We start from the raw sequence: 22,224 nt of genomic DNA on the forward strand, positions 1-22,224 counted from the left end.
GAAAGAAATGACTGAAGCAATGATTGAATGAAAACATTGATTCTGATTGAACAAAATTGATTTTTGATTGAACAAAAATGATTGAGACTTGACAGAACAAGTGGCAAGGAGGCCACGGAGCTGCTCCAAGAGCTGGAGCCCCTCTGCTCTGGGACAGGCTGGGAGAGCTGGGGGTGCTCACCTGGAAGAGGCTCCAGGGAGAGCTCAGAGCCCCTTGCAGAGCCTAAAGGGGCTCCAGGAGAGCTGGAGAGGGACTGGGGACAAGGGAGGGAGGGACAGGACACAGGGAATGGCTTCCACTGCCACAGGGCAGGGATGGATGGGATATTGGGAAGGGATTGTTCCCTGGCACAGGGTGCCCAGAGCAGCTGTGGCTGCCCCTGGATCCCTGGCAGTGCCCAAGGTCAGGCTGGACAGGGCTTGGAGCAGCCTGGGACCGTGGAAGGTGTCCCTGCCCATGGCAAGGGTGGCACTGGACGAACTTTAAGGTCCCTTCCAAACCCCTGGAGCTGCTGCAGTGCCAGTCCCAGCAGACTTTCAGGAGGGACTTTGGGATCAGCCCTCAGGACACTCCCTGCTCTCCCCAGCCTCCAGAGGGGGCTCCCAGGAAGGGCCAGAGGCAGGAGCTCCATCTCCCCTCAGGAATGGTCTCCAGGGCAGACATCCTGACACAGGACACTGCTGCTGGCACATGAGGGGCTGTGCAGGGACACTTCAGTGTGCAGGAGGAGCTGAGAGCAGCTGGGTCCCTGTCAGAGCTGGGACTTCCCTCCCTGGCTGCACCAGGGGAGTCTGGAGATGGGAAGGGCAGCAGTGAACAGTGGCAGAGCCCTCCTGGGCTGGGTTTGCTTTGAGATTCCAAGGGTGCTGGTCAGAGATGGGGAAGGATTTTCCTGCCACGTGTGGCTCTGGGATGGAGCTCCTGCTCCAGGGATCACAGTTCACCAAGGAGACAGCTGAGGAAAAGTGCTCAGGAGGAAGAGATGGCAGTGCTGTAGAGAAAAGCTCAGGGAACCATTCCTGGGGTCAGTTCTCTTAGAGAAACTGCCCTGAGAGTGACAGAACAGCTCCTAAGTCAGCCCCAGGAGCTCTGCAGCTGGCTCTGAGCAGGATGATGGACTCATCCTCCAGGCTCATGGAAGCACAGAACCATTGGAAAAGCCTCTGAAGATCCCTGAGCCCAACCATTAACCCGGCACCACCACAAGTCCCCCAGGACACTTTTTGAACTTCCAGGGATGGAGACTCCACCACTGCCCTGTTCCAAAGCCTGACCACCCTTTAGGGAAGAAGCTTTCCCAATATCCAATCCAAACCTCCTCTGATGCAACTGAGGCCATTTCTGCCCTGGGAGCAGAGCACAACCCCCGGGCTGTCCCCTCCTGTCACAGGGAGCTGTGCAGAGCCACAAGGTCCTCCTGAGCCTCCTTTGCTCCAGGCTGAGCTCCCTCAGGAACTCTCCAGCCCTTCCCCAGCTCGACACCAGTAGTACTTTACTACTAATAGTACTAAAATAGTACTAGTTTGGTACTACAATACCAGTATCCCTATAGTATAGCAGTGTACTAAAATACTATTCTAGCATACTACTAGTATAATAGTATATATATATATTATACTAGCATCATAGTATATATACTATCGATATAATAGTATAAATATATTATACTATTAGTATTATATCAATATTATTAATATATCACTGTATATTAATATTCTAACATAATATCAATGATGAATTAGCATTAAATAAACTATATATATTATATTATATTATATATATAATATATTATATTATTATATTATATTATATTATATTATATTATATTATATTATATTATATTCTATTATATTATATTATATTATATTATATTATATTATATTATCTTATATTATATTATATTATATTATCTTTTTTATATTGTATTGTATTGTATTATATTGTATTATATTATATCATATCATATCATACCACATTGTATTATATTATATTATATATGTTATGATATGTTCTCTATTATACTATTAGTGTAGTAGTATTATATATTACACTGTACTATAGAATAGTATAGTTCCAATACTGAAGTACCAGGTTTTGGTAGTAAAACACCAGCAGTGCAGCTAGCAGCCCAAAAGACACTTCAGCCATCCAGGCATCCCTACAAACTTCCCTGGACACACTTCCCAGGCTGAGTGTGCCCATGAGCTGTAGCTGTACCTCTGGAATTCCTTCAGCACAGAGTCCTGGAGCCAAAATTCAGCCAGGTTTCACCCTGCCCATCAAGCTTCAGCAGCTCACTAACCCAGCCCTGAACTCCCCCTGCATCACACAGGAGGCACCACCCAGGCACCAGGGCCCTACAAGAGGAAGGTTTTTCCCCAAATCTCCTCTCAGATGGGTCTCAGCAGGCTTTGCACAGCCAGGAAAGGCAAGTGCAGCCTCCTCCACCCCTCCCAGTGCACCGAACCCTCCAGCACTTTGAACTCCAGCATTTATCCTCTGCTTGTGAGTATGGGAAAGAAAAAGTTCACTGGAAGACTTGGCTGGGTCCAGATCAAAAACTTTCCATCCATTTCATACTTTTTCCTCAAATTACAAAATAATATCACCTGGTTTTACAGTTCTGCAGGTTTCATGTGCCACAAAGCAGCATCTATGTGTGTTCCCAATTTCTGCCTGGCCTTGGCTTGGAGCACCCCTCACCTGCCTGTTTTTATTTACAAGTACAAAAGCAAAGCTCCAGTGCAGCTTTAACCCCCTGCAAAGAGAGAGATTGGTGTTTATTTCTAGCTCCTTGTTTGCAGAGAGCCCATGGAGCAGGGAAGAGGTGTCATTCCCAGGGGAGGGCAGATGGATTGAATCCATCAGCACACAGAGAGGCCTGGGGTGTTTCACAAAGAACCACAACTCACAGCAGAAGAGGAATTATCCAAACAGATCCAAACGCATCCTGCTCTGTCAGTTCCTGTCTCCATGCAATCTCCACACGGAGCAGCATCCCCTCTCTGCAGTCCATCAGTAAAGTGCAGCTTTCCTCCCCACAGTTTGAGTTTGCTCAAGTTGGAGTCTCACTCTGAATCTCAAACTCAGCCACTGACTATAGCTGTGCTGTGAGGGCCCCACAAAGGAGGAATGAATGATGAGGACTCCATGGATATCAGGTTAATTAATTACTTTATTATACTGTATTATTCTGTACATCTAAAACTGAACCTGCCAAGCACTCGACCCTGCACACAACTCTCACACTGCCCTGAATCTGGTGACTGTCACTGACAGTCCCAACACACACACACACACACACACACACACACACACACACAGACACAGACACAGACACAGACACAGACACACACACACACAGACACACAGACACACAGACACACACGCACACAGACACACACACACACCTGGCCCTGCCTGGCCAAGGAAACAAAACACCATCACTGTGGATAAACAATCTCCATATTCCATTCTACTTTGGCACAAACACAGCACAGCAAGTGATAAAAATTGTGTTTTCTTTCTCTGAGGTTCAGAGAATGTGAATCCCAGAAATATTCTTGGGAAGAATTGTGCCTTGCTTTTCTCTTCTCAGTTGTGGGGCTGCAACTGACTGATCCCCAAAAGGTCTCCAGCTTCTTCAAAGGTTTCCTTTGACAGCTGAGAAACAAACAAATCCTCCCAAAGTGCTGTGCAGTGCTCTGCCAGGGACTGCTTGAAGGGTTTGGGTTGGAAGGGACCTTCAAACTCATCCAGCGCCACCCCTGCCATGGCAGGGACACCTCCCACTGTCCCAGGCTGCTCCCAGCCCTGTCCAGCCTGGCCTTGGGCACTGCCAGGGATCCAGGGGCAGCCCCAGCTGCTCTGGGCACCCTGTGCCAGGGCCTGCCCACCCTCACAGGGAACAATCCCTTCCCAATATCCCATCCATCCCTGCCCTGCTTAAGCCTAAAGCCTTTCCCTCCTCTCCTATCACCCATACCTCGTAAAAAGCAGGGCAAGGTAAGGATGGGTAGAATGGGGGGCTGCTCCTACATAAAAAAGGATATTTCTGTACCTGGAGAGAGAGGGAGAAGAGAGCCAGTCTCCTTTGCTTGTGCATTGATAAAAATTGACAGAAATGGACAAGGAGAGCTTCTTAATTTGGAAAAAGGGTCAGCAGCTCACAGACAGCCAGAGATTTCCCTGACAGCATCAGGGAACTGACCTACCTTCAGGAGTTACAGGGTGATCCTGCCTGCAGTGCCTAACTCAGCTGAAGAGGAGGGAAGAATGGGAAATGGGGAGAATGAGGAAGAGAAAAGAATAAGAGGGATAACAGAATAAAATCAATGCAATGAACAAGTTCCCATGATCCCCACCCACCTCTGCTGAGTGCAGCAGCCAGCTCCTCCAGGCCATGGGCAACTACAATCCTACAGTTCCCAAATTTTATTCCCTACTCAATTCTAGCCATGCCAAGAGCTCACTGTGGAACTACAGGTATTTGTAACCAACCACCAATTAAACCAATGGTGCTGCCTTGGTTCCTCTGAGATCTTCTAAGCTCCACATGATCCATGTAGTGCCTGTTGGACTTCCTCATTTACCATATGGTGACAACATCCCAGCACTGTTACACTAAGGGATCACCAGCCTGATGCCCTGGCAGTCAGCAGGTGGAATAAATGACAGAATCATGGAATGTCCTGAGCAGGCAGGGACCCCCAGGATCACCCAGGGCAGCCCCAGCCCTGCCCAGACCCCCCAACAGCCCCACCCTGGGCATCCCTGGCAGTGCTGTCCCAACGCTCCTGGAGCTCTGGCAGCCTCGGGGCCGTGCCCATTCCCTGGGCAGCCTGGGCAGTGCCAGCACCCTCTGGGGAAGAACCTTTCCTGATCTCCAAAGGACATGATACATCCAACCACATCTACTTCCAGAGGCAGTTTCAGCCCCACCCTTCAGAAACCCTGCTCCTCCATCAGACAGAACCAGCTCAGCTACACGAGATCCCATGAAAATGGAAATCCCATCTATGAGCACAGCTCTGACCAAAGTATTTTTTAGCAGGAACAGGGAACTATGTAGATACCCACTCTGTTGAGCCTCAGCCTGCTGTGTTTTGTGCCTGTTCTGCAGGGGAGCAGGTAATAGCTCATGATCTTGCCTTGCTGTGTGTTTTTAACAAACATATGGTTCCCATCCCTCTGACCCCTTTCCCACTTCTGGGCTCAGCCTGCAAATCACATGGCCACAGATGACTAAATAACCTGAATATCTGCAGTAATGTGCTTTCCAAAGCCATTGTGGTAATGGCAGGGACTGCTCTGTAAGTAAATGGACCATTTATGGTGTCAAATAAAAGCCCTCAATTCCTCACAGCCACGGAGCAAAGCAGGGGTTCCCTCTTTGTCTGAGCTCTGGGAGCTGGGCTGTGGCAGCCACAGGGCAGCTAAGAGATAGAAGAAAAGTCATTTATTCCCCCTTTCTTTCCACAATTTCCCCAGTGTTTAAATGCAGAGCAGGAAAAAGCTTCAGAGCAGCAGGAGAGCTGGGCTGGGAGCAGCCAGGGCTCCCCAGGACAGCCTCAGCTGCACATCCTCATCTCCAGGATAACAGCAGGAAAGCAGAGCTGCTGGGCACACACCTCCCTCTCTGCTCAGAGCTGGAACCAAGCAAAGCCCAGCCCAGCCCTGTCCCTGGAACACCTCCCTGCCTGCAGGAAGCTCAGCACAGGAGCTGTACCAGGGGACGGCCACCAACCCCTTCCACCTGGATGAGACTCCCTGGGAAAGGAGATTTTTCCTTATCACAGCTTTAAGGGGATGGGAATAGCCCAGAGGGAATTTTGAGACATTTGGGGTGGAAGCCAAGCCCAAGCAAGGGAGGGGATCCAGAAAGAAGCAATCCCAGCCTTGCTGGGCCAGGAATTACAAAGCAGCAAGGTCAAGAATGGGGGGAAAACTCATCCAAGCAATTCTGAGTGGGAGGGAAGGGTGGGAGATGATGCTGGCAAGCCCAGGGTGAAATCAAACTGGAGAAATCAATAATGGGAGAGGGCAGAGGGGGTGCAAGGGACACAGGAAAAGATAAATTAAAGGCTTGCCCAGGTGTTGTGATGGCTAGTGAGCAATAAATTAAATCAAAAAGGGCAACAGGGACAAGCAAGGCACTGTGAAAAATTAATTAAAAGGAAGGGAGGCATAACCAAGGCATAAAACATGGGTGCTCCTGGAAGGATTAGAGGAGCCAGGCAATGAAGAGGCTTTGGGAAGTGTAATAGGAGCCAGGATCTGTGACCACATGGCAGGCTCAGGTAAATAACACAGACACAATTCCAGACTCTGAGAAACAGCAAAGTATCAGGGAAAAAAAGAAGTCTCCTGCAGAAGGAGGTGCTGGCACAGCAGACTTCACTCCTTGGCTTTTGTAGCCAAAATGCAGCAGGGTGCTGAGTCCCCCCAGCTGCCTGCTGCTGTCCCCTGTCCCTCTGCCCCACGGAGGGACAGGGTGGGGCACTGGCAGGGGCACTGCCCTGGGGGTGTCTGCACAGACACAGGGAAGGGGTGAGCAGGACAGGCTGCAGCTGGCTGCTCCCAGGGCTCCCCCAAGTGCACCCCCAGGCTCCGTGCAGCCATCCCTGCAGCCATCTGTGGCATTCCCATTCTCTGGAAAACCCCTTCACCCAGGGTTTGCTCCTGGGAAGCTGAGAAGCCTCAGAGAAAAGGAAAACAATTCTGATCTCATTTGCTTCTCCTGTGCTGTGCTCACATGTGGAATGTGTTTGGAGATTGTTCACCCACAGGTGATTGTTCCATTGCATTCTGCTGGGAGTTGTTTTCACTCTTTGCCCACTCAGGGCCAGGCTGTGTCAGGGCTCTGGAGAGAGTCACCAGTTTGCATTGTTATCTTTTTAGCATTCTGTCTGTATCCTTTCTGTATTCTTTAGTGTAGTTTAGTATTCTTTAATATAATATAGTATCATAAAGTAATAAATGAGCCTTCTGAGAACATGGAGTCAGGTTCATCATTCCTGCCTTTGTTGGGGCATCCCCTGCAAATACAACAGGCATCCCCCAGCTCCTGAGCAGCCCTGGCTGCTGCAGCCCAGTTCAGCCCATCCTGGGGTGGGTGCATCCCAGTGCCTCCTGCAGGCTGGGTGTGGGTGAGGCTGCAGGACAGGCACAGACTCACAGCCACATCCCTGCTGGGGCACTGGGGGACACCCTGCTTCCCCCCAGGCCTGAGCCCTTGGACCCTGGAGCTGCTCCACTCTGGACACAGCAGTGCCATGAGCTGGAGAAGGGCTGGTGGGGAGAGAACAGCTCAGGCACCCCACTGGAGCATGGGGGGAGCAGAACTTGCCTCAAGCCCCATTTGTGTCCCCTGCCCATCACCCAAGGGCTGCATGGGGCCAGCCCAAAGCCCTGCAGTCATTCCCTGCATCACCCACCACAGTAGAAGGGGTCCCTGCCCACGAGAGGAGCTTTAAGCTTCCTTCCAACCTAAACCATTCTGGGATTCTGTGAAATGATTACAGGAGTATTTTGAAGCCCTTCAAGCCACAGGGGAAAAGAGAGAATTGGCCAAGTCTGGCTCACACCTGCCTTTAAAGCAGCTTTCTTTGAAATGAACAGGCTGCCTCAGTGCTAAGGAGATTATAAGAAGAGACACCTCTGCCAGAGGAGGGAAGAAGGAATAATAAAGGCATTCAAAGCTATGACAAGAAAATGGGAAAAAAAAAAAAAAAAGAATGCAGCAGACTTTTTGGATCTAGCAGGAGGGGTACAAGGAAGATCAAGGCACAGACAGTGACAGGCAAAGCTGGACAAGGAACAGATTCAGAACATCTCTGTGGGGCTGAGCCACCCAGCCCAGAAGAAGCACAAGGACTTTCCTGAGTCCCAGCAGACACTGAGCAGGCAGGAAAGGCTTACAGGGAAAGTAGGGCAAGAAATGATGGATAATTAACACCACCAGGAAAAGCTCATGGCCCACAAACCTCTCCCTGCCCTGCCAAAGTTCTCCTTGGCTTGGGACCAGAGCTGTGGGAAGTCAAGGGATGGTTCACTGCACCCCACCCCTGCAGGCTCAGGGAAGCTGGGATTTGAAAAGAGGGGAAAAGGGGGATTTCATCTGGCTCTCCACAACTCTGGGTTCTGCTCCCAGGGAACAAAGGACAGGACAAGAGGAAATGGCCTCAAGTTGTGCCAGGGGGGATTCAGATTGGATATTGGGGAAATGTCCTAGTTAAAAGGGTGGTCAGGTGTGGTATTCACATTCTCTGAACAGGGAGACACAATTCTCTCTCCCAGGATTCTTCCTGGAGAAGGCAGTGAGAAGCTCAGAGAGAGAAGAGAAAACAATTCTTATCTCTACTTGCTGCTCCTGTTGTTTGGCACATGTGGAACGTGTTATGGAGATTGTTTACCCAGAGTGATTTGTTAACTGGACACCAGTGAAGGTTGTTTTGATTCCTTGGCCAACTGGGTCAAAGTTGTGTCCTGGCTGTCTCCAGACAGTCACAGGTTTTTCTGTAGCACCTTTTTAGTATAGTATCTTTTTAGTATAGTTTTAATATAGTATTAATGTATTAAACACAGCTTAATAAAGCATTTGTGCAGCCTTCTGAATCATGGAGTCAGAGCACATTATTCCCCACATTGGGGTTGTCCTGATTCAATAGTCAGGCATTGGAAGAAGTATCCAGAAATATACATGGAAGTATCCAGAAAACATATGGATGTGGCACTTGGGTACATGGTTAGTGATGATCTTGGCAGTGCTGGGTTGTGGCATTCACATTCTCTGACAAAAATCCCTTCACCCAGGATTTTTCTCCTGGGAAGCTGAGGAGCCTCAGAGAAAAGGAAAACAATTCTGATCTCATTTGCTTCTCCTGTGCTGTGCTCACATGTGGAATGTGTTTGGAGATTGTTCACCCACAGGTGATTGTTCCATTGCATTCTGCTGGGAGTTGTTTTCACTCTTTGGCCACTCAGGGCCAGGCTGTGTCAGGGCTCTGGAGAGAGTCACCAGTTTGCATTGTTATCTTTTTAGCATTCTGTCTGTATCCCTTCTGTATTCTTTAGTGTAGTTTAGTATTCTTTAATATAATATAGTATCATAAAGTAATAAATGAGCCTTCTGAGAACATGGAGTCAGGTTCATCATTCCTGCCTTCATTGGAGCATCCCTGAAAATACAATACTGGGTTAAGGGTTGGACTTGATGATCTTGGGGGTCCTTTCCAACTGTAATGGCTCCAGGACTCTCTGAGATGCCCCATGGGAGGTGAACAGGGTGCAGATGTCCTGGTTCCCCACAGCACAACAAACCCAGGCAAAGATGTGGGGGGATGAAACAAGGTTTGATTACAAGGCTTTTCCCCAGTACCACAGCAAAACCAGGCAGGAGACCAAGGCTGCCACGGTCCCTTTGTGTCTCTCTCCTGGGAAAGGGGTAGGAACAGCCCATGATCAAGTGTTTGTCCCAGACAATCAGGAAATGTCCTGAGCTGGGAGGGACCCCCAGGATCACCCATGGCAGCCCCAGCCCTGCCCAGACCCCCCAACAGCCCCACCCTGGGCATCCCTGGCAGGTTTGGGATGTGTCACTGTAGGACACAAAACAACACAAGCACACACACCACTGCTCTCAAGGTGAAGACAAGGGAAGTTTATTTTCTGACTCCAGTGACAATGGACTGGAGGGGTGCCACCTCTCCAATGGCACTGGACAAACCAACAGTCCATCAAATTTCTCCTCCTCCATAAAAGAACCAAAACAATCAGTTATTTACAGAAAGTGTGTGAGAAAGTTTGCTACAAGAATGTAAACATTCTCTAAGCCTTCTGAATGTAATCAGAAGGCTTAGAGAATCTTAAAAAATCAGGGTGACAGGGATGTGCCCATTCCCTGGGGAATCTCTACAGAGCTCACCCACCAGAGGAAAGCTGGGAACCCACATCAGCCCTCCAAGATTGCCCAGCACATCCCAAGGTCAGCCTCACTGACCCTGTCATTCCAGTGGAACCTCCAGCTGTAGTAATTACATATCTTCTGAACAGAGAGAGACATGGTTCTCCCAGGAAAATCCTGGGAAGCTGTGTAGAAGCTGTGGGAAACTTAGAGAAAAGAATTCAAACAGTTGTTCTCTCTCTTTCTGTAACCATTGTTTATAGCTATGGTTCTCCAGAGTGTGAACTATTCATATTCACCTACAGTGTGAGAGAAGATTCCCAAAGGCCAGTCAGGTCTCATGTCCACCATTGTTTCCATAAGAACTGTGGATTTCTAATAATAAAGTGCCTTTTCATGCCTTCTGATGATGGAGTCTCTCTGTCACCTCTGGCTGTCCCTGATACTACTGCAGTGATGTTCACCCCCAGGAAGAAGCCAAAATTAAGGATTTTAGCAGAAAAAACCCCAGCACCCTCTGTCAGAGAGCTCATCCAAACACAGGGAGTGTGGCACCATCTCCCCTGCTCTGCAGGGCACAGCCCAGCCTCTCCAGGCAGCACAGGCTCCCCCCAGGTCCACCACATCTTTGTCACAGCACTGCCTGGGAAAGGGCAGGGCCTCAGGGAAGCTGCACATTTGATGAAGAAATGGCAAAATAAGCAACTTTTGGGCTTGTTTCCTGAAATCTCCAGTTCAGGCCAAGTTGGAAGCAAATTTCAGCCTGGATTCCTATAGATGAAGGACTATGGTCACCTCACTGTTTATCTTTTATGCATTTCTTGCTAACCCGTATTTGTCTCCTTAAAAAACCCCTAAAACTCATGCTCACATGTCACATTTGCTGCATCTGCCAAGGCCAGAGCCATCATATCCCATGCAGCACACGTCAATGCAGCCTTGTAAGGGGAAGCTGAGAAAAGATGTGCAGGGAGAGCTATTTTTGTCCTTTCATTTGAAGGCACCCCCTTGACTCCCTCCTTTCTGACTCACATTCCAGCTCCAGAACTGAGGAATGCAGCCACAAAGCTGCACCAGTCAGGAGAGGATGTTCTGCCAATATTTTCACCCAAAGTTTGAGCAGAGCCACAGCAGGAGGAGGGACTTGTGCCATCATCTGTCTGCTGTTTGCACAAGCAGTTACTTGGGAAAAGATTTTACATTTTCCATTCACGCATTACCTTAATCTGAATTAACCTCCAAGTCTTGAGAGGTTCTGAGAAACTGATGATTTCCAAAAGGAAATCCAGGAATGAAAAAGGAAAAACAAAAATCCCCCAGTCAGATAATTTAAACTGACAATGTATTTCAGTAAGATCAAGATTTGCAGAAAACTGAGTGCTCATTAAGAATCACTTGCTCAGCTCTTGAAAGAATCAAACATTTGGGTTGATCACAGAAAACCAGCTTAGCTCTAGAGATGAATCACTGCCTTAAGAAGGTGCTTTTTAACCCATGGCTTTCTTGGGGCATGGGAGTTTTGCCTGAATGTCCAGGTTAACAATTCCACATGTGCCCCAGTTTCTGTGCCTGCTCCAGGTTTCACATCCCAAAGCAAGAGCGGTGCAATGCCCTGGGTCCTGTTTGCTGCGGGAACTTTCAGGGATCCAACATGATTCTGCTGATTTTCTGTTCAGCCTTACAGCCCTTAAACAACACCCAGTACTCTGCTCTTCCCACGTTCTAGCCACACCACCTTCCACCCTCAGACTGCAGCAGAGGCTCCTGTCCTGCATCACCTGGCACCTCTCCAATGCCCTGGCAGAGCTGAGAGCTTCAGGCAGTTCATTTGCTAATTTAAAAGCCCAGGTAAGCCCAGGGACAGAGCCATGAGAGTGTTTATCAAGGGTTAATTAGCAGCTCCTCTTCCCTCACTCACCCAGTGTCCATCTCTGAAGGTCCCAGCATCAAGAATGGAGGGTCAGGGCTTGGCTGTCCTGGGTCCCCACTCCCAGCCAGCCCAGCCCAGCCCAGCCCAGCTCCCACAGGCCCTGGGGGCTCAGGGAGGGGGTGGCTCCATCCCTGAGAACTTCAGAGCTGGACACCCCCAGGGGCTGAGCCTGTACACCCCACTCCTGCTTTTTAATAATCCTAATGATTAATTAGGTCATTAATCCTAAATGACCCCTGATCATCCTCAACCAAAACAACCCCTCATGCTGGCAGTGTCCCAGGCCAGGCTGGACAGGGCTGGGAGCACCCTGGGATGGTGGGAGGTGTCCCTGCCATGGCAGGGGTGGCACTGGATGGGATTTAAGGTCCTTTCCAAACTAAGGCTTTCTGGGATTCTGTGCTTTGCTTTCACTTCACACTGTGTGCCAAGAGCATCCCAAACTGCTCTGTCCCCTGCAGAGTGCCCAGGGACCGGGGTCTCTGTGTGAGGAGAGCTCTGCTCCCAGCCTGCCTTTGCCAGGTGGCTCCAGCCCAGTCCCATGGGACAGGAGTGAGCCAAAACCTCCTCCAGCCCCTGGGCCACCTTCCACCAGCCCAGAAATCCCCCATGCTCCTGCCAGCCACCCCCAAGAAGTGCAGGTGCCATGAGACATTCCCAGCACAGACAAGGGCAATCCTTCCTGGGAGCCTGCACACAACATGAGTTTTACCTTCAAAATGCTGTTTGTGTCTTTGAATTATTTTTACAGCACATAAAAACTGGGGAGAGCATTTGGGGGGGAATTTCTGCTTGTGCCCTCCTCAGCCTGGTTTCTGATGGCTCACAACTCCTGTGGAGCCTCTGGAGTGAGCTTCCAGCTGAGTGATCCAACCACCCATTCCCAGACAGAGACACCTTAGGCACAGAGGGGAGCTCAGTCCTGGAGTTTGGCTTTTTTAGGCTCAGCCACAAGCCCTGTCAGGGTCCCATCCCACAGGTTCCTCTGCCCTGGGCCCTGCAGCCCTTCCCAGCTCCTGCCCCTGCCAACTCCCAGGATCTGCAACCTCCTCCTGACCTGGTGTTCTCTAAATTAAGAAGCTGTTAGATCCCTTCCTTCCTTGGCCCACGGGGTGCTAAGAAGGTCACCACAGATGGGAGCTTAAAGGGCTGCCAGTGCCCCCCTAATCCTGGCCAGGCAGAAGTGCCCTGACAAGGACCTGAGCAGGTGATTAGAGCCTGGAATCTCTGTGCTCAGAGCCCTGATGGCCCCTCCACCCACACAGAACATTTCAGCCACCCCTTTTTTTGCTTTTTAGGTGCTGAGGCACCTAAAGATGCTCCTCTGAGCGCTGTCACTGAGGGCACTCCCAGCCCTGTAAGGATGGACTCAGTAACAGCTACTTCCAACTCTTTCCCTGCATTCCTGCAATAATGGGCATTTTCATCAGCTTTCCTTGCTCTCCAGTCACTCTCTATGCTCTTCTCTAACTGCCTCAATGACAGATATTTCCCCAGTGAAGTATCTCCCAAGGAACAGGAGCTCTGCAGCTCCTTCTGGAATCTACCTTTGTTCTGGGTGCCACCAGTTAAGTGCAGGGAGAAGTGAAAAATGAAAGAGCAAATCATCAGGCAGCAGTGTTCAGGGGCTCAGGAGTCCTGAGGGAGGGAGGAACTTGCTGGATAAAAGACAATTCCCTCCACTTACAGTAAATACCTTGTACAGAAAGAAGGGTCCACACTTCAAAACTCTGCTGAATATGCCAACAGCCAAAACAAAACTTGGACAAATTTCTGGCAGTGTTCTTTGTAAAAATGTCTTCAATGGTAAAAATCCATGGATTTCTTCAATGCTGCTGAATCCCACAATTCCACTTGCTGAGTTAAATCCTGGTCTGTGGAATTAGGGTATAGTAGCTGTCTTTGCCATGCAGAACAGGGGCTTTAGTCAAGTCCTTTGTTCAACCTGTGTGCCAGAATACTTTGTGTCCAAATATCCTCACTACCACCATGGGCAGGTGCACTAAGCTGGAACAGAAAATGGTTATAGACAAATCTGATTGAACCCAAGTTCCCTTTCTCCCTCACCTGCCTCATTTTGATTTGAATTTGTTCAGGTGAGTCTTTTCCCTGCTGTAATTTGGAGTTTCCTGGATTAATTTCCAAATAAGATCCTTATTTACTGGTGTGGTATCTCCAGGGGTCCATCACCCAGCAGCACAGCTCCTGCCTCTGTGATAAGAAGTTTTATCTGATCAAGTTTGTTTTTTCTCTCTTCTATGCAATATCCAAAGGAGCACTCCAAGTGTGATACCAATGAAAAGCCAAGATCTGCAAACCCTAATACTGAGGACCCACCCCTGGAAGTGCCCACAGCCTGGGACAGTGACAGGGGTGGCACTGGATGGTTTTTAAGCTCCCTTTCCAACTCACTCTGTTAATCTGTAATTTCTGCTTTTATTCCTCTGCCCAGGAGCTGGAAGAGAAATCCACTGCTGAAAACCACAGTGCTGCATCTTCCTGCCATGGGCTGAGCACAGAACGAGGACACCCTGAAATCTTCACCCTCTGCTGAAGCAAATTCCAGCTTTTACTCCCCTGAAGCCCAAGGAAACTGCCAGCAGAGCAGGCAGAGCCCTCCCTGACCTCATGGCTCAGGAAGCACAGCAAATTTCTAACAGGCACAGCCATTCCCAGGCAGCATTTCCCAACCCTGAGGTCATGCTACCACTGCACCTGATCCCTAAATCCTTTCCCAGCCCTCCATAAAGCCTCTGCTTCACAGAGGTGATTTCAGCTCAGCCTCTGAGGGATGTTAAACTCCTAAATTGTGGCCTGAGAATACCCCTGCACCCTGTGGGGACGGGAACTCCTCTGTCCTGCCCTAAGCACTGGCAAACCCAGCCCCAACAAGGAAACAGAAATCCCCCATGCTCCTGCCAGCAAACAGGGAATGTTTGCCCCCAGCCTAAGTGGCAAAGGCTGCTCTGCTGCCCCTGTCAGAGCCAGAGCAGAGCTCTGGGCCAGCCCGGGCCCCCAGCCCCACACAGCAGCTCTGCACCTTGCCTGCCCCAAGCACAGCACTTCCAGGGATGGTTTAACTTGGGTGTTTTCCAAATTCTCTGCTGCCTGGGAACTCTGGCACTTCCTCTCAGGTGATAGCAGGTTCTCTTCCCAGGGTAGCTGGACAAAGCAATCCCTCCCCAGCTGGAGAATCAAGGACAGCCTTTACCCAAAGAGCACAAACAATGGAAAGAGAAGGGGGCAAGCCAGGGGGCTGAGACTTCATGACCTGGAACTGCAATTGGACAACTGAACCCAATATGTAGATGAACCAAAACTGATACAAGTGTAAAAACTCCTGACCAGGATCCATCTTTAATTCAGCCTGGGTGCAGCCCTGGCCAGGCTCCTGTGCTGCCCAAGGTGTGTCCTTTTAAGGCCTTGCAATAAATACCCATTTTGTCCATTTAGCTCTGTTTAGCCTCCAGATCAGCCTCTCAAGGCATCTCCACCTGCCTCTCCCTGCATGGCCTTGCTCTGGGATGAGCCAGCAGAGCCAGGAGCAGGGTTCACCTCCAGCTTATCCCAAGCCACACTCGTTTTTACCTCCCCATGACAAACTGCAAACAGTGAATGTGACATGCAGACATGCCCAAACCCGTGTCCAGGACACCCCACAGGGTGTAATCACAGACTCAACCACAGAATTAGGCTGGGAAAGATCTTTTGAGATCCTGGAGTCCAAGCTCTGGCCCAACAGCATGGCACTGAGTGCCACACCCACACCTTCCCCAGACACCTCCAGGGATGGTGACTGCACCACCTGCCTGGGGTTCAGGTGACCCAGCTCCACCCCCAGCAGCAGTGGGGACAGGGGCAGGTTCTCAGCACACCCACCAACCTCTGACTCCCTGAACACCCACACCAGGCCAGGGGGAGGGAAATCAGCCCCTCCCAGCAGGCTCCAAGGAAGGAATCCTCAGAGTGCCCCAGAACCAGGGGTCTGTACAGCTCCTCCCCTGCCAGGTGGGTGCTGCCCCAAATCCCAGTGCTGTGCCCTTCCGAGGGCTGGCCATGCCAGGCTCTGTCCCCCCCTGCACACCCAGAGTCACTCACCAGGGCTGGCTGGGCACCTGGGCTCTGTCACTGTCCCCTGCCCGCAGCGGGAGCAGGCGCAGCTCCTCTCTGTGGCTCTTCACCCTGCAGGAAGCAGCACATGGAGGAGGGTAAGCAGATAATCCACGACTTTCTGGGAGGCTCTGCAGGGCTGGGAGCAAAGCTGCTGCTGTCTGCAAGGATCAGAGCTGGGACTTTCTGAGCTAAGACTCTGAGCTGCTTAGCAGGGAGCTGGAAGCAGAGCAGACAGAGGTGGTTGTGTTCCCAGGGCTGAGCACTGGGGGGTTGATTCAGGCTGGCTCAGGCACTAAAAACCCCACAAAAACTGCTCCACCAGGTTAATGCTAGCACAGGACAAGGCTAGAGGCAGCCAGGAATTTTTGGTCACCATGGCTCAGGGAAAAACCAGACTTTCTTCCAAGTGAAATGTCACTACAGGACATGAAATAACACGAGGTGGACACGCAGCTCTTCCAAGGTGAGAAGAGAATTATTTCATTTTTGACTTTAACATTTCTAGATTTCCAAAAGTGGCAGTGGATTGGAGGGTGACGGTGCCAGCTCTCCAATGACACTGGACAAACCAACAGTCCATCAAATTCTTCCTCTTCCAAGAGGAAGAGGAAATGTAAGAATGCATAAAGGGTGTGAGAAAGTTCGTTACAAGAATGTAAACATCAGAAGGCTTAGAAAACCTTAAAAAAATCAAGAAAACAGTGAAATATCTCACAGTAAAACTTTTTCAAAGTTTTGTTGATTTATTTATTTCATATTTGAAAAATGTGCTTTTGAAACTGAAGATTTTACTTTGGGTTAGGTCATCTTGAAACTTTTCCTTCATGGAATTAAAACGTTAAGTCAGTTCCTCTGTGTCCCCTGAGACCTTCCTGGAACTGTAAATTAAGGGGCTTCTCTTTACCTGCCATGGCTGAGACACCTAGCAGACCTGCCCAGCATGAGAGATGTGCCAGCTGGGGACACAACCAGGATTCAGTGGATTTGGGAAGTTGTGCCTGCTGCTGTCTGTGAAGAGAGCTGTGGCCACCTCTCTTCACCTGGGGATGAGCCCCTGACCAAAACCAGCTCCTCATTTCCCAAAAGCCACACTGCTGTCCCCACTGCTGGCTGCTGAGGGCAGGGCACCTGCAAACAGATGGGGGCATTTCCAAAAAGTGCCCTTCCTGCTCAGCCAAAAGGCCCTGCAGGATGGACACATGGGGCCAGGGCTTCCCTTCCCAGGGCTGACACTGGCACCAGCTGGGGGCTCCAGGAAAAGGGAAGAGCCACAATGGAGCCCAGTGCTGGAGTGGGATCCTCAGAGCAGCAGCTGTCCCACATGGAACACTCCCACATCTGACTGGGATCCTGGCAGCAGCACTGCCACCCACCTGGAACCCTCCAGGGCATCACACACAACCCCAGGGCTCTGGAAACACCAGCACTGATTTTCTTCTAGCACACAAGATCTCCTTTAATTTCACAGGCACCTCCTACTTGCTTAAGGAATTTGCTCTCCAGGGATTTGCTCCTCAACTGGGGCAGGAAACCAAAGGACAAAAAAAGCCATTTAATTTGGGATAAAGATCCATCTTTGCAGAGCCTCTCATAATGCTGTGTCATTTAAAAACAAGTGTGGAGCAGGTGTGGGATGGCACCAGCTCTGGGTGAGCAGAAAAAGGGCTGACAGAGCAGCATGTCTCAGAGAGACTCAGGTGCTGCAACTTCAGAACTCCTGCTCCATTTGGGCTCTCTCCTGCTCTCTCCCCTCAAACTTCTCTGCAAAACTGACTTTTGAAATGGGCAACAAGAAATGGCATCTCAGGGAAGCCAAGGGGTTTGAAAGGAAGAGAATGGTCCCTGGAATTGTGGGGCAGGGCTGGTGCTGGTGTCCAGGATGGAGAGGGGAGAATCATCAGCACAGCCAAGGTCCAGGAGACCAGAGCTGTCCTGACATCCAACCTAAACCTGCCCTGACACAGCTCCAGCCATTCCCTGGGGGCCTGTCCCTGACCAGGGGCCACCAAGGTGCTGATGTGTGCCTTGGGAGCTGAGGCAGGTGGGAGGGGGTTTTCTGCTTCCCCCCAGGTCTCCCAGCCCCTCTCTCCATGCCCCATCCCTGGAGCAGAGATGTGATACATCACTTTCATCCTGAGGGTTTCACAGGGCCTATAGGGAGCAGAGCCAAGGAGCAAGGAGAGCAATGGATGTGTTGTGCTCCTTGTTCCAAGGAAAGGGAATCCTGGAGTTCCTCTTTGGAGCTGCTGGGGAGGCTCCACACAGCTCAAGGCAGCTCAGCTGGCTCAAGCCTGCGCAGAACTGCTCCCACAGCTGAGGCTTTCCTTCTGAAGCAGCCCCAGATCAGAGTCCTCAGGTGTGCCCCCACACTGAGAACTGCTCCAGCTGTCCATGGCAGCTGAGAGCTGGATCTGACTGTGCCCCAGCCTCTCCTGGGCATAACACCAGGGGATGAGACTGACCCCTGAGCACTGGGAGACACTGGGAGAGACTGGCAGGAATCCTGGAGAAACCAAACCATTTGAGTTCATGCCAAAGGCGTTGTCAAGGCTCAGCAAGACAGTTCCAGGCTCAGCTGGAAGTCTGAGTGTTCCTCCTAGAAAAGAGAGCCTGAAGCACCAGAGCAGAGGTCTCTGCCCTCTGTGCTTCCCCAGATGTTACCTGGGTTTATTTAAATCTGGTTTTCTAACGAGTACCTTTTTTGCACCTCCTCTCGTGGGAGACAGAAGAGGGAGGAACCCCGTTTAACTGAGGCACTTTCATTAACTGCCTGCTTTGGCAAAGCCCTACTCCTGCATTCTGATGCAAATTCCCAGCTTTTCCTTGCAAACAATACCTCAGTTTGGCTTCAGCCTTAACTGATCTTTAAATGTCCTATTTTCCTGGATCCATCCCCACAGAATCCCAGTGTGGTTTGGGTTGGAAGGAACCTTGAAGATCATCTTGTTCCTATTCCCTGCCATGGGCAGGCTGCTCAGATCCTTCAATTATCACTTCTCTGCCCATCCCACCCTGGGCTGGGGCTCTTTAGCCACTGAGCACACCAGCCACTTTCCTGACCCAGCGTTAGGGCCAGGATGCTGCTCTGGAGCTGGCTCTGCTCCCAGCTCTCTCCTGGGAGCAGGATGCAAACACGAGAATCTCCTGTATCAGAAACAGGAAACCCTAACCCAGGTCCCAGGCCAGGATGGGAGCAGGGATAGGTTTTCCTGTTTCACTTCAAGGGGCAGACACAGCTCTCCATCGTCCCTAATTTTATATTTTGACATCTCCATCTTCTGCCTGTGGATTCTCTCCTGCTGTCAGAAGGTCACCAGGCCAGCTGGAAAGCCATTTTTCACACCCTGGCTAATCCAGAGCACCTGGCTGCCTCCTTCCACTGGCAAAATGCTGACAACAAAACTAATTAGTGGGCAGCAGGACCATGGCTGGATGACAGCACTGGCCTTTACTGCACCAGCCAAAAATTCAAGGGATTCAGGAGCAGCTCCTGGCTCTTCCCCAGGCTCCTTCTGTGACCCTGGGCTCCAGCTCTGTGCTCTGAGGTTGGTAACACTTCCCAGACATGGCCATGCAGGTAAATTAGTTTATGGTGAGGAAATAATTCATTAGGATGAGCACAAAGGTCTGTTTAGAATAAAATTGTAACTTGGTTAAGCTTTTCACCACATTTGTGCATTTGCTGAATATTCCAAATATTCTCACAATGTCTGCCTGAGCAGATTGAGTGGAACAGGGTGCCCAGAGCAGCTGTGGCTGCCCCATCCTTGGAAATGTCCCAGGCCAGGCTGGACAGGGCTTGGAGTTCCCTGGGTTAGGGGAAGGTGTCTCTGCCCATGGCAGGGGTGGGATGGGAAGAGCTTTGAGGTCTCTTCCAGCCCAAACCACTCCCTGACTGTGAGAAATGATCCTCACTTCCAAAAAAAATTTAAAAGGTTCATTAAAACCCTATCAAAAATACAACAGAAGACTGAATAGAGAAAACATTACAGCAGCAGGAGCAGAGGATTTTCCCCACCATGTGCTCACCCACACCATGGAGGTTCCACCTTTTAACCCTTTAGCTCCTCCCAAATTTCTGTCCACTGACTCCTCCTTCACTGTCCTGTGGTGGAGTTCACTGCCTTAAATCCTGATTGGAGGTCAGCTGCTGCCAGAGTGACCAACTGACCCTCCCAAATGTCCCAAACCCAGGTCACCCCTGATAACAACACAAGGGAGTAAAACATAACTAGAAATCTATACAACTTCTCTTTTTATACATGCAGGATATTTGCCTTTTAATTGTGAGAGTCACCCATGGCATTGCTCATCTGTCACACTGACTCTGAAATGTCCAGGCCCAGGGGATGCTCTGCAGCAGGAGGCAGGTCAGGAGGGGTTCCCTCCTCCTCACTCAGCTGGTGCTGTCATGACACTGATGAAATCCACCACAGGTCCATGGACCACCCCCCATTCCACAATCAGACTGGGGCTGGCAGAGTGCCCTCCATGTCCCAGGCAGAGCACAGGCATCCCCTGGAGCCCAGCTGAGTCACAGAATTCCCAGAATGGCCAGGTTGGAAGAGACCACCAAGATCATGGAGTCCAACCCAGTCCCAACCCCTCAACTCAACCCTGGCACCCAGTGCCACATCCAGGCTTTGTTAAACACCCCCAGGGATGGGGACTGCACCACCTCCCTGGGCAGCCATTCCACAACTTTATCACTCTTTCTGGAAAGAACTTTTTCCCAATCTCCAGCCTGTATTTCCCCTGGTGCAGCCTGAGGCTGTGAGCTCTGGTTGTGTCAGTGCTGCTGCAGACAGAGCCCAGCCCCAGCTGAGCACAGGCACCTTTCAGGAGCTGTGAGAGGGATGGGGGCAGCCCTGAGTCTCCTTTTCTCCAGGCTGAGCACCCCCAGCTCCCTCAGGGGTTCCTCACAGGTTTGTGCTCCCAGCCCCTCTCCAGCCTCACTGCCCCCTCTGGATGTGCTCAGGCTGCTTTCCCTGCATCCCTCCCCAGCACTGCCCCTGCCTGTGGGGCACCATGCCAGCCTCCAGACACCCCCAGCTCAGAAAGGGAATGAAAAACATCCCAACATCCCCAGGCAGATGGTTTTTCCTGCCTATAAAACACAAAGGGGACTTGTAGCCCCACACTTCTCTTCACAGAGAAAAGCAAGGCACAATTCTTCCCAAGAATATTTCTGGGACTCACATTTTCTGAACCTCAGAGAAAGAAAACACAATTTTTATCACTTGCTGTGCTGTGTTTGTGCCAAAGTAGAATGCAATATGGAGATTGTTTATCCACAGTGGTGGTGTTTTGTTTCCTTGGCCAGGCAGGGCCAGGTGTGTGTGTGCGTGTGTGTGCGTGTGTGTCTGTGTGTGTGTGTGTGTGTCTGTGTGTGTGTGTGTGTGTGTGTGTGTGTGTGTGTGTGTTGGGACTGTCAGTGACAGTCACCAGATTCAGGGCAGTGTGTGCAGTGTGTGGAGGGTCGAGTGCTTGGCAGATTCAGTTTTTAGATGTACAGAATAATACAAAATAATAAAGTAATTAATTAACCTTCTGATACCCATGGAGTCAGATGCATCATTCTCTCCCTCGGGGGGCCATCTCAGCATTGCAACAGGGGCTCAGTGAGCAGGGCAGTGTCTGCAGAATCCCAGCACACCAGGACACCCCACAGACAGGGGAGAGGAAAGAGAAGCCCTGAGCAGCCTGTCAGAACATCAGCAGTGGGGATAATTGGTTTGTACACATTCCTCCCCCACCCAATTACCAGCTCAGTTTGGTGGTTGATTGCACACCACTCTGGTCCAGCAGAGCTGCTGCTGTTTCCATTCCTGCACACATCACCCAGTCCCTAAATCATTTCTAATAGCTCCTCTCCTCAGTGCCCTCCCAGCTCCTTCCAGCCCCATCAGCACGAGGCAGGCTGCAGATATGGAGGAGCTGACATTTCTCTTTTGAGTAATTTGCAGTGGATTTCTTGCCTGTTTGATGTAGTCATTTTGTTCTCTGCACTGATGTGACATTAATTATTGTTAAATATTCTTATCTGTTACACACAGTTCTGTTTAGATAAAGGTCAGTGCGTGAACCCCTGACAGCGCTCGTTGCTGCCATGCTCCAAAGCCAATTTGTCATCCTCTCCCTTCAATGCCTTCATCTTGGTCTCAGTTCATTTTTCCATTAATTCAGGCACTGTAGAGAGCCATTAAAAAATGCAAAATCTCTCAGCTGTTCAGCTCAGAACTTGGACAGGGAATTACGAGGCTGAGGAGCACCAGT

General features: G+C 50.4%; 1 protein-coding gene across 3 annotated transcripts in view; it reads right to left on the reverse strand.

The window, feature by feature from the left end:
• The window catches only part of RALY (RALY heterogeneous nuclear ribonucleoprotein), a 134,569-nt gene that overhangs the window by 75,639 nt on the left and 36,706 nt on the right, over window positions 1-22,224 (reverse strand). For 2 of the 3 annotated variants that reach the window (XM_018917176.3, XM_050982110.1), the window contains exon 2: window positions 15,934-16,017. The exons of the other annotated variant lie outside the window; for it this stretch is intronic. The gene's annotated coding sequence lies outside the window, so the exon portion shown is untranslated. The remainder of the gene's footprint in view (window positions 1-15,933; window positions 16,018-22,224) is intronic. 3 annotated transcript variants of the gene reach the window in all.

The sequence above is a fragment of the Serinus canaria genome, chromosome 20 (assembly GCF_022539315.1).
Source record: "Serinus canaria isolate serCan28SL12 chromosome 20, serCan2020, whole genome shotgun sequence".
Taxonomy (NCBI): domain Eukaryota; kingdom Metazoa; phylum Chordata; class Aves; order Passeriformes; family Fringillidae; genus Serinus; species Serinus canaria.